Raw genomic sequence first — 11836 nt, 5'->3', positions numbered from 1 at the left:
ATCCCTTTGGCTATTCAAGGTCTTTTCTGGTTCCATATAAATTTTAGAATTATTTGTTCCATTTCTTTGAAAAAGATGGATGGTACTTTGATAGGAATTGCATTAAATGTGTAGATTGCTTTAGGTAGCATAGACATTTTCACAATATTTATTCTTCCAATCCAGGAGGATGGAACATTTTTCCATTTCTTTGTGTCTTCCTCAATTTCTTTCATGAGTACTTTATAGTTTTCTGAGTATAGATTCTGTGCCTCTTTGGTTAGGTTTATTCCTAGGTATCTTATGGTTTTGGGTGCAATTGTAAATGGGATTGACTCCTTAATTTCTCTTTCTTCTGTCTTGCTGTTGGTGTAGAGAAATGCAACTGATTTCTGTGCATTGATTTTATATCCTGACACTTTACTGAATTCCTGTATAAGTTCTAGCAGTTTTGGAGTGGAGTCTTTTGGGTTTTCCACATATAGTATCATATCATCTGCAAAGAGTGATAATTTGACTTCTTGTTTGCCGATTTGGATGCCTTTAATTTCCTTTTGTTGTCTGATTGCTGAGGCTAGGACCTCTAGTACTATGTTGAATAGCAGTGGTGATAATGGACATCCCTGCCGTGTTCCTGACCTTAGCGGAAAAGCTTTCAGTTTTTCTCCATTGAGAATGATATTTGCGGTGGGTTTTTCATAGATGGCTTTGATGATATTGAGGTATGTGCCCTCTATCCCTACACTTTGAAGAGTTTTGATCAGGAAGGGATGCTGTACTTTGTCAAATGCTTTTTCAGCATCTATTGAGAGTATCATATGGTTCTTGTTCTTTCTTTTATTGATGTGTTGTATCACATTGACTGATTTGCGGATGTTGAACCAACCTTGTAGCCCTGGAATAAATCCCACTTGGTCGTGGTGAATAATCCTTTTAATGTACTGTTGAATCCTATTGGCTAGTATTTTGTTGAGTATTTTCGCATCTGTGTTCATCAAGGATATTGGTCTATAGCTCTCTTTTTTGATGGAATCCTTGCCTGGTTTCGGGATCAATGTGATGCTGGCCTCATAAAATGAGTTTGGAAGTTTTCCTTCCATTTCTATTTTTTGGAACAGTTTCAGGAGAATAGGAATTAGTTCTTCTTTAAATGTTTGGTAGAATTCCCCCGGGAAGCCATCTGGCCCTGGGCTTTTGTTTGTTTGGAGATTTTTAATGACTGTTTCAATCTCCTTACTGGTTATGGTCTGTTCAGGCTTTCTATTTCTTCCTGGTTCAGTTGTGGTAGTTTATATGTTTCTATGAATGCATCCATTTCTTCCAGATTGTCAAATTTGTTGGCATAGAGTTGCTCATAGTATGTTCTTATAATCGTTTGTATTTCTTTGGTGTTAGTTGTGATCTCTCCTCTTTCATTTATGATTTTATTTATTTGGGTCCTTTCTCTTTTCTTTTTGATAAGTCGGGCCAGGGGTTTATCAATTTTATTAATTCTTTCAAAGAACCAGCTCCTAGTTTTGTTGATTTTTTCTATTGATTTTTTAGTTTCTATTTCATTGATTTCTGCTCTGATCTTTATGATTTCTCTTCTCCTGCTGGGCTTAGGGTTTCTTTCTTGTTCTTTCTCCAGCTCCTTTAGGTGTAGAGTTAGGTTGTGTACCTGAGACCTTTCTTGTTTCTTGAGAAAGGCTTGAACTGCTATATATTTTCCTCTCAGGACTGCCTTTGTTGTGTCCCACAGATTTTGAACCGTTGTATTTTCATTATCATTTGTTTCCATGATTTTTTTCAATTCTTCTTTAATTTCCCGGTTGACCCATTCATTCTTTAGAAGAATGCTGTTTAGTCTCCATGTATTTGGGTTCTTTTCAAACTTCCTTTTGTGGTTGAGTTCTAGCTTTAGAGCATTGTGGTCTGAAAATATGCAGGGAATGATCCCAATCTTTTGATACCGGTTGAGTCCTGATTTAGGACCGAGGATGTGATCTATTCTGGAGAATGTTCCATGTGCACTAGAGAAGAATGTGTATTCTGTTGCTTTGGGATGAAATGTTCTGAATATATCTGTGATGTCCATCTGGTTCAGTGTGTCGTTTAAGGCCTTTATTTCCTTGCTGATCTTTTGCTTGGATGACCTGTCCATTTCAGTGAGGGGAGTGTTAAAGTCCCCTACTATTATTGTATTATTGTTGATGTGTTTCTTTGCTTTTGTTATTAATTGGTTTATATAGTTGGCTGCTCCCACGTTGGGGGCATAGATATTTAAAATTGTTAGATCTTCTTGTTGGACAGACCCTTTGAGTATGATATAGTGTCCTTCCTCATCTCTTATTATAGTCTTTGGCTTAAAATCTAATTGATCTGATATAAGGATTGCCACTCCTGCTTTCTTCTGTTGTCCATTAGCATGGTAAATTCTTTTCCACCCCCTCACTTTAAATCTGGAGGTGTCTTCGGGCTTAAAATGAGTTTCTTGGAGGCAACATATAGATGGGTTTTGTTTTTTTATCCATTCTGATACCCTGTGTCTTTTGACAGGGGCATTTAGCCCATTCACATTCAGGGTAACTATTGAGAGATATGAATTTAGTGCCATTGTATTGCCTGTAAGGTGACTGTTACTGTATATGGTCTCTGTTCCTTTCTGATCTACCACTTGTAGGCTCTCTCTTTGCTTAGAGGACCCCTTTCAATATTTCCTGTAGAGCTGGTTTGGTATTTCCAAATTCTTTCAGTTTTTGTTTGTCCTGGAAGCTTTTAATCTCTCCTTCTATTTTCAATGACAGCCTAGCTGGATATAGTATTCTTGGCTGCATGTTTTTCTCGTTTAGTGCTCTGAAAATATCATGCCAGCTCTTTCTGGCCTGCCAGGTCTCTGTGGATAAGTCAGCTGCCAATCTAATATTTTTACCATTGTATGTTACAGACTTCTTTTCCCGGGCTGCTTTCAGGATTTTCTCTTTGTCACTGAGACTTGTAAATTTTACTATTAGGTGACGGGGTGTGGGCCTATTCTTATTGATTTGGAGGGGCGTTCTCTGAACCTCCTGAATTTTGATGCTCGTTCCCTTTGCCATATTGGGGAAATTCTCCCCAATAATTCTCTCCAGTATACCTTCTGCTCCCCTCTCTCTTTCTTCTTCTTCTGGAATCCCAATTATTCTAATGTTGTTTCGTCTTATGGTGTCACTTATCTCTCAAATTCTCCCCTCGTGGTCCAGTAGCTGTTTGTCCCTCTTTTGCTCAGCTTCTTTATTCTCTGTCATTTGGTCTTCTATATCACTAATTCTTTCTTCTGCCTCACTTATCCTAGCAGTGAGAGCCTCCATTTTTGATTGCACCTCATTAATAGCTTTTTTGATTTCAACTTGGTTAGATTTTAGTTCTAACCAAGATTTCTCCAGAAAGGGCTTTTATATCTCTCGAGAGGGTTTCTCTAATATCTTCCATGCCTTTTTTGAGCCCGGCTAGAACCTTGAGAATTGTCATTCTGAACTCTAGATCTGACATATTACCAATGTCTGTATTGATTAGGACCCTAGCCTTCGGTACTGCCTCTTGTTCTTTTTTTTTGTGTTGAATTTTTCCTTCTTGTCATTTTGTCCAGATAAGAGTATATGAAGGAGCAAGTAAAATACTAAAAGGGTGGCAACAACCCCAGGAGAATATGCTTTAACCAAATTAGAAGAGATCCCAAATCGTGAGAGGGGAGAAAGGGGATAAAAAGAGGTTCAAAAAGGAAGAAAGAAAAAAGAAAAAAAAAGAAAAGAATTTAAAAAAAACAAATAAGAAAAATATAAAAAAGAAAAAATATATATATTAGATAAACTGGTTGAAAAACTTTAAAAAAGAAAAAGGTAAAAGTTAAAAAAAAATTTTACCAGAAGGCCAGTAAAAAAACAAAAAATGAAAAAGAAAAAAATTAAATTAACTGCAAGACTAAAAAAAATCACAGGGAAAAAGCCATGAGTTCCGTGCTTTGTTTTCTCCTCCTCTGGAATTCTGCTGCTCTCCTTGATATTGAAACCGCACTCCTTGGTAGGTGATCTTGGTCTCGGCTGGATTTCTTGATGATCTTCTGGGGGAGGGGCCTGTTGTAGTGATTCTCAAGTGTCTTTGCCCCAGGTGGAATTGCACCGCCCTTATCAGGGGCCGGTGTGAGTAATCCGCTCGGGTTTGCTTTCAGGAGCTTTTGTTCCCTGAGCGCTTTCCGTAGAGTTCTGGAGGACGGGAATACAAATGGCGGCCTCTTGGTCTCCGGCCCGGAGGCGCCGAGAGCCTGGGGCCCCACTCCTCAGTGCGCCCTCAGAGAACAGCGCCCAGTTACTCCCGTCTGCCTGACCTCCGGCCGCGCTCCGAGCTCACCGAGCCTGCGACCGGTTCAAGGTTACACCGGGCTGTGAGCTTACTGTCGGCTCTGTCTCTGTAGCCGGCTTTCCCGTTCCAATACCCGCAAGCTCTGCGACACTCAGACACCCCCGATCCTTCTGTGACCCTGCGGGACCTGAGGCCACATTGACCCCGCGTGGGCTTCGCCCCGGTTTAGCCTCTGGAGCGATGTCCCTCAGCGGAACAGACTTTTAAAAGTCCTGATTTTGTGCTCCGTTGCTCCGCCGCTTGCCGGGAGCCGGCCCCTCCCCCTGGGGTCTATCTTCCCGTCGCTTTGGATTCACTTCTCTGCCGGTCCTACCTTTCAGAAAGTGGTTGTTTTTCTGTTTCCAGAATTGCTGTTCTTCTTCTCTTCGATCTGCCGATGGATTTGCAGGTGTTTGCAATCTTTAGATAAGCTGTCTAGCTGATCTCCGGCCAGCTGAAGTAGTCTCAGCCTGCTACTTCTCCGCCATCTTGACTCCTCCCTCCCTAGATTTGCATTTTACATTTAGGTGTATGATTAACTCAAAAGAGTTAATTTTTTGTGAAGGGCATAAGGTCTGTGTCTAAATTCATTTTTTCCCATGTGTCTGTCCAGATATCCCAGCATCATTTGTTGAAGAGACTTCTTTGCTCCAGTCTATTACTTTTGGTCCCTTGCATAAATCTGTTGGCTGTATTTATGGAGGTCTATCTCTGGGCTCTTTCGTTTGTTCTGTTGATCTCTTGGTCTGTTCTTTCTCCAATACCATACTGCCTGGATTACTTTAAGTGTATACTAAGTCTTGAAGTAGGATAGTGTCAGCCTACCAGCCTTTTCTCCTCCTTCAGTATTGTGTTGGCTGTTTTGTGTCTTTGGCCTCTCCACATATGGTTTATAATCAGCTTGTCAGTAGCCACAAAATAACCTGCTGGGTTTTGAGGAGGATGCATTGAATCTATAGAACAAAGTGGTAAGAATTGACATGTCGACAACATGAGCATGAACTATCTCTCCACTTATTTCATTCTTCTTTGAGTCATTCATCAGAGTGTTGTAATTTTCCTCATATAGAATTGTACATATTTTCTTAGACTTACACCAGAGATTTCATTCTGTGGGGTGCTAACGTAAATGGTAATGGGTCTTTAATTTCGGAGTCCAGTTCCTTGTTGCCAATATATAAGAAAGCAGTGGACTTTGATGCAGTAACCTTGTATCCTCAAACTTGGTATAATTGCTGATTTGTTCCACCAGTCTTTTTATTCTTTTAAGTCTCTTTACAGAGAAAATCATGATCTCTGCAAGCAGAGACAGTTTATTTCTTCCTTCTCACTCAGAGTAGATACAATTTCCTCACATGTTAGCTGGGAATTCGAGTAGGATGTTGAAACTGAATAGCAAGAGGGGACGTCCTTGCCTTTTCCTGACCTTAGAGGCCAAGATAAAGTGTTAGCTGAAGGTTGCTTATAGATGTTCTTTATCAAGCTGAGGAAGTTCCTCTTTTATTTATGTTTTCTGAGTTTTAATCATGAATGGATATTGGATTGTGTCAAATGCTTTTTCCGCATCTATTGCTATAATCGAGGGATTATTTTTTTGTAGCCTATTTCCTCACTGAAATTTTTGGAAAGCAAAATTGAATTGGAAGTGGTATCAAGTCATTGGTCTGAGTGCAATACATTTTGTTTGAAACTATATGTCACCAAAATGATGACTGTGATCATTTCTAGTTGATAATTCTTTTGAAGTATAATGAGGGTTCCACAGAACACCTGAAAATACGAGCCATGCTTGAAATGCAGAAGACAGTACAATCTGTATCTTACAGATGTAAAGTGATGACTAAAGCAAACTTAAAACCAGACATAGACCAGACATCCTGTTAGAGCCTGGCAGATGGTATACGCTCCTGCAGTGCTCCCTTCCTCCCCACAGTAGTGAACACAAGCAGATTAATGTTTCTGCCCTTAGGTTGAGATATTTAAGATGCCAGTCCTCATGTACAGGTGTTCCCTTTTGGGATGACATGAATACCATTCTCATTCCTGATCCACATGAAATAGAGCATCCTTAAGTTATGGGCAAAGTAGGTTAAGGATTCCATGTCTACCTTTCCTGCTCATTATGCAAAATGTTTTACATTGACTCACTGACTCCCTGTACAGTCCTCTGATTGGGCATTCATCCAGGGACATAATACACTGATGGAACCGTAAGTTTCCTGAAGGGTCAATATCCTTTTTGTTATAGTCCCCCGAACGTTGTTCTAGTAAATCACAATGATTACTACTCTGCCCTATAAATAATGATAAAAACATGTCACCTACTATGGATTATTATTTACCCTCATAGTCTTTTCAGAGACACAGGGAGCTAAGAAAACCTTGTCAGATCTGAACCCTCTTATCAAAAAGAGAAGTGGCGGGGCGCCTGGGTGGCTCAGTGGGTTAAAGCCTCTGCCTTCGGCTCAGGTCATGGTCCCAGGGTCCTGAGATCGAGCCCCGCATCAGGCTCTCTGCTTGGCAGGGAGCCTGCTTCTTCCTCTCTCTCTGCCTGCCTCTCTGCCTACTTGTGATCTCTCTCTCTCTCTCTCTCTCAAATAAATAAGTAAATAAATCTTTAAAAAAAAAAGAAGAGAAGTGGAAGTATTGGGTTAACTACTTGATAGGCTATTTCCTCTGCTGTGGCAGTGGAATCTCTTTGGCATTCAAAGGTTTTAGATTAAATTTTCTCCCTGTCTTTCATGTCTCATCTCATTCTCACTGTCTCTTGTTGGGGGTGGTGTCTTCCTGATCTTCCTCTCCTTGTTCTTCCTCAGTACTAGGGCCAGGTTTCAGATCTCACGGAAGCCCCTGAACTTTGTTCTCGGCTCTCAGCCCTCACCCATCTGTCCCCCATTCACATACTATAACCCCTCCACTTCCCATTCTGGATGTCCGTGGACCGGGGTGAGTCCACTCTAATGATGAACTTTCTGCTAAGTCAAAGATGACTTTTTTTTTTTTTTCATTCAGGGAAGCCTCAGTGAAACTTTGGGTTCATGGTGAGGTCTTGCTGTCACCAGGCCATGGACTGTCCACCCTAGAATCTTTATTGGTAGGGGGCAAGTCATACCCAAGACCAGGAAGGCCTCAGAGAAGACAGAGGAGAAACATACACTGAAACAATCATACCTGAGAGGGTCACAGGCCTCTGGGTGCATGAGCTCTTGACCCTCCCTCTCTGTGTGTGGATAGCTGGGGCAGTCTAGGGCCATCACTGACTCTTCCTCCTGGAGGACCCTGGTGTTAGTCACTGCTGTTCAGCATCTTCTGCTGATGGTCTTCCACTTCCTCCCATTCTTCTTTCTCCTGCCAGAAGCACAATTCTGTGGTTAATAGGAAGTTCTGATATTGTTAGTCATCCTTTTCACATTGACAGTTAGCATCTAAAGCTTTCTCAACAAGACTATCTTGCTCTGTAGTCTGGACCCCAGGAGAGATTGAACTACCAGCTTTGTGTCTCCTGACATGCACAGCCCAGGATCCTCAAGGCATTGGTGCATCCCCAGCAGAGTCTGGGTTTAGAAAAACGCCCCTGAGTCCCCATTTAGATCTTGACTGGCTGCCAGCTCTGCCTCTACCCGGTGTCCTCCCAAAGCCTTAGTGCTGGCACTACAACTCCTAGGTGGGGCAAGTAGATGCCCCGGGGCTGCGGGTCTTGAGGAGACAGGTTCCTGAGGAGGAGGCAGCAGAAAAGCTCTGGACAGCCTGGAGGGATATACGGCTGCGGGGTGAGGAATGACCCACCCACAACCTGCCCCCTGATCAGCTGCTGGGCCACAGACCCAGCGCCTGCCCTCCATGGGTCTCAGTCTCCTCACCTGCCCAATGGGCATGATTACACTCCACACACACAGGGCATGCTCATGAGGGGAAGGGCTCTGGGGTGACGAGAAAGCTGATTTGGCCCCAGAAGAGGCAGAGCTGGTCAGATTTAGATGGGAAGGTGTGATTTGGGCCTCCTAGGCACAACCAGGGACTGCCTCCCTGGAAGCACTCAGCACAGTCAGGCAGGTGGGAAGCTCTGAACTCAGAATCATGGGCCAGTTGAGGTCCTCTCTGTACTGCTCTGTGGTGGCCAGCATTCTGTGTCACAGGCTCTTTCCTGTTTGTTCTCAACTCTGCCCATGGGGAACCCCGACGGGGGCTCGGGGAGCTCACTGCTTCTTTGGTAACTGGACCCAACTGCCTTTAATACAGTCGTGTGTCATCTTCACAGCATCCCCCAGTTAACGCTAGTGTTACTGATCGAAACCGTGGGTTCACATGTTCTGAAATGATTTTGATGATGTCCCATGATTTATTATAGCCATAGCTTATTCCGTGCTCTTCCACTGGATGGATAAATTGTGTCCAGTTCAGGTTTTTGCCATCTTATGTTAGTTGCGGTGTGCTTTCTTGGACATACAATAATGCTCCCATATAAACTCCATTTGTAGGAGATGAAAATTGGGACTGATTCATACACTGACAGGACAACACATCAATAAACTGTGCCAGATTCCCAGCATGGAATGCTGCACAGCTGTGAAAAAGAAGGAACTAAACCCCACAGAGACATAATGCTGAGATAGAAAGAAACCAGAAACAAAACAAGACACACAAGAGAAGCCACTTTATGTATAGTTCCAAAGCTAACAAATTAGTGTTTAGGCATTCATGGAGCTGTGTTAAAGCAGTCTTCCCCAAAAGCAAGGATTCTCTCCTGCCTAACAGGGAACTTCCTGTTGTTAATTACATAGTAAAACTCACATTTTCGCATACAGTTCTATGAATTTCAACACAGGTACACATTCATATAATCAGTGCTACAGTCAGTATGCAGAAGTTTGATATCACCCTTCAGACCTTCCCGAGTTCTTTATGCTGCTCCTGTATTCTCTTACCCCACCCCTAGCCCCTGATGACCACCTATTCGTACTCTAATAATAGACTTTTGTTATTTCGACAATATCATATGAATGGAATAATAGAGCCCGAAATCTTTTGAGACTCCTTCTCTCAGCATAATGCAATTGAGTTCCACCCACAGTGTTAAATGTGGTTTTCCAGAATGCAGACCAGGCACGTATTTTGTTAGATATGGGGATGGCTCTATTATAAATGGTATGAGGAGGTTTTTTTTTTTTTAAGTTTTGCCTCCAGTATTTCATTGCTAGTTTATAGAAATGTGAAGGTGCTTGGTTTTTTGTTTGTGGAACTCATATCTTGCAATGTTCATGAACTCACTTGTTACTGCTATGAGTATTTTTTATACAGTCTCTAAAATATTTCTGTGTGGACAATCATATAATCTGTGAGTTGGAGTTTGTTTTTTCTCCTCACCAACTGGTAAGCCATTTCCTTCTCTGTCTTGCCTCAGCAAATTGGCTACAACTTCCAGTAGAATGCTGATAGCAGGGGTGAAAGGGGTTCTCCCCCAACCCAGATTTTCTGTGATGTAAGTAACATACAACATGGAGCAATTTTAAGGAGTACAAAATATGACTGTATGGACAGAGAGTGTTAGATGTAAAACAGACAGATAGACAGTCTGACAAACAGGTAGATACATGAAACAACGGCCAGCATCATATTATCTAACTCCTTAGCTGATCACATAATTAAAATTTCTTTTTGTGGTGAGAACAGGTACGTCTCCTCCCTTAGGGGCACCTGGGTGGCTCAGTCAGTTCACTGTGTGCCTTTGTCTCAGATCATGATCTCAGGGTCCTGGTATCTAGCCTGGCATCCAGTTCCACACTCTTCAAGGAGTCTGCTTCTCCCTCTCCCTCTGCCCCTTACTCCTGCTCTTGACTTCTGTGTGTGTGTGTGTGTGTGTGTGTGTGTGTGTGTGTCTGTGTCTGTGTTTCTCTCTCCCTCTGTGACTCTAGCTCTCTACCCGACTCAAATAAATAAAGTCTTAAAAAAAAAAACCCAAGATGTACACTCTTAGCAACTTCCAAGTCTATAATACAATAAAACTGACTATAATCACCATGGTGTACATCAGATCCCCAGGACTTACTCATCTTATAACTGGAGTAACCACCAGTCTACTCTGTTTCTACAAGTTCAGCTTTCCTGGAGTCCACATGTAGGTGAGATCATACAGTAGTCACCTTTCTCATCCGACTTGTTTCACTTAGCATAATGCCCTCAAGGTCCATCCATGTTTTCACAAATGGCGGGATTTCCTTCCTTCTCATGGCTGAATGATTTTCCATTAGATATGTATGCCCCATCATGTTTATCCATTCCCTTGTTTGGACACTTAGGTTGTTTTCATATCCTGGCTATTGTGAGTAATGCTGCAGTGAATATGGGAGTGCATATACCTCTTTGATATCCTGATTTCATTTTCTTTGGCAAGGTACCCAGAGGTTGGTTGCTGGGTACTCTATTCTATTTCTAATTTTCTCCATACTGCTTTCCACAGTGGCTGTACCACTTTACATTCTTGCCAACAGTGCACAAGAGTTTCCTTTACTCCACATCCTCACCAAGTCTTGTTGACTTTTGTCTGATGATAGCCATCCTAAGAGGTGTGAAGTGAAGCTGGTTGTAGTTTTGGTTTGCATTTTCCTGATGATTAGTGAGGTCAAGTACCTTTTCGTGATCTCTTGGCCATTGGCATGTCTTCTTTGGAGAACTGTCTATTTAGTTCCTTGGACCCTTCTAAAAAACAGAACTGTTTATTTTATGCTACTGAACTGTATGTGTTCCTTCTATATTTTGGATATTAACCCTGTATCAGGCAGAATATTTATCAATATTTTCTCCTGTTCTGTAGGTTGGCGTTTCCTTTTGTTCATTGTTCCTTTGGCCATGCAGAAGCTTTTTAGCTTGATGTAGTCCCCCTTATTAAATTTGTTCTTTGATTGCTAGCGCTTGAGGTGTCATACTCAGTCTCTGGACTGAAATTTGGATCACAAAGAGTGACTGATTTTATATAGGATAATGCTGGAACACTCTCACTTGGGAAGTGCCAATGTGTCCAATGTCAACATTCTCTTTCTCTACATAGTCCTCTAGGAGTTTTGCAATTTCAGATCTTTTGCTTACAACCCATTACATTTCAAGTTAATTTTTGCAAGTGGAATAAGAGAGGGCTCCACTTTCATCACTCTGCCTATAGTTATCCGGTTTCCTCAGTACCATTTATTAAAGACACCATCATTCCCCACGAATACTTTTGACTCCTTTGTCAAATATTGGTTGGATGTATATGCATATGTAGGTTCATTTTTGGGCTTTTCATTCTATTCCTTTGGTATATGTGTCTATTTCTTTAGCTGGTACCACAGTAGTTGGGTTACTAGAGCTTTACAATACTAGTTTGAATCAAGAAGTAGGATGCCTCCATCTTTATTCTTCTTTCTAAGGGTGTCATTGGCAGTTGGGGTCATTGTGGCTCCATACTAAGCTCAGGACTGTCTTTGTCTATCTGTGAAAAATGCCACCCAAATGTCGATAGGGATTG

Source organism: Mustela erminea, chromosome X (assembly GCF_009829155.1).
Source record: "Mustela erminea isolate mMusErm1 chromosome X, mMusErm1.Pri, whole genome shotgun sequence".
In the NCBI taxonomy this organism is placed as follows: domain Eukaryota; kingdom Metazoa; phylum Chordata; class Mammalia; order Carnivora; family Mustelidae; genus Mustela; species Mustela erminea.
The sequence above is the reverse complement of the archived record's forward strand: the minus strand, read 5'-3'. Positions refer to the sequence as shown.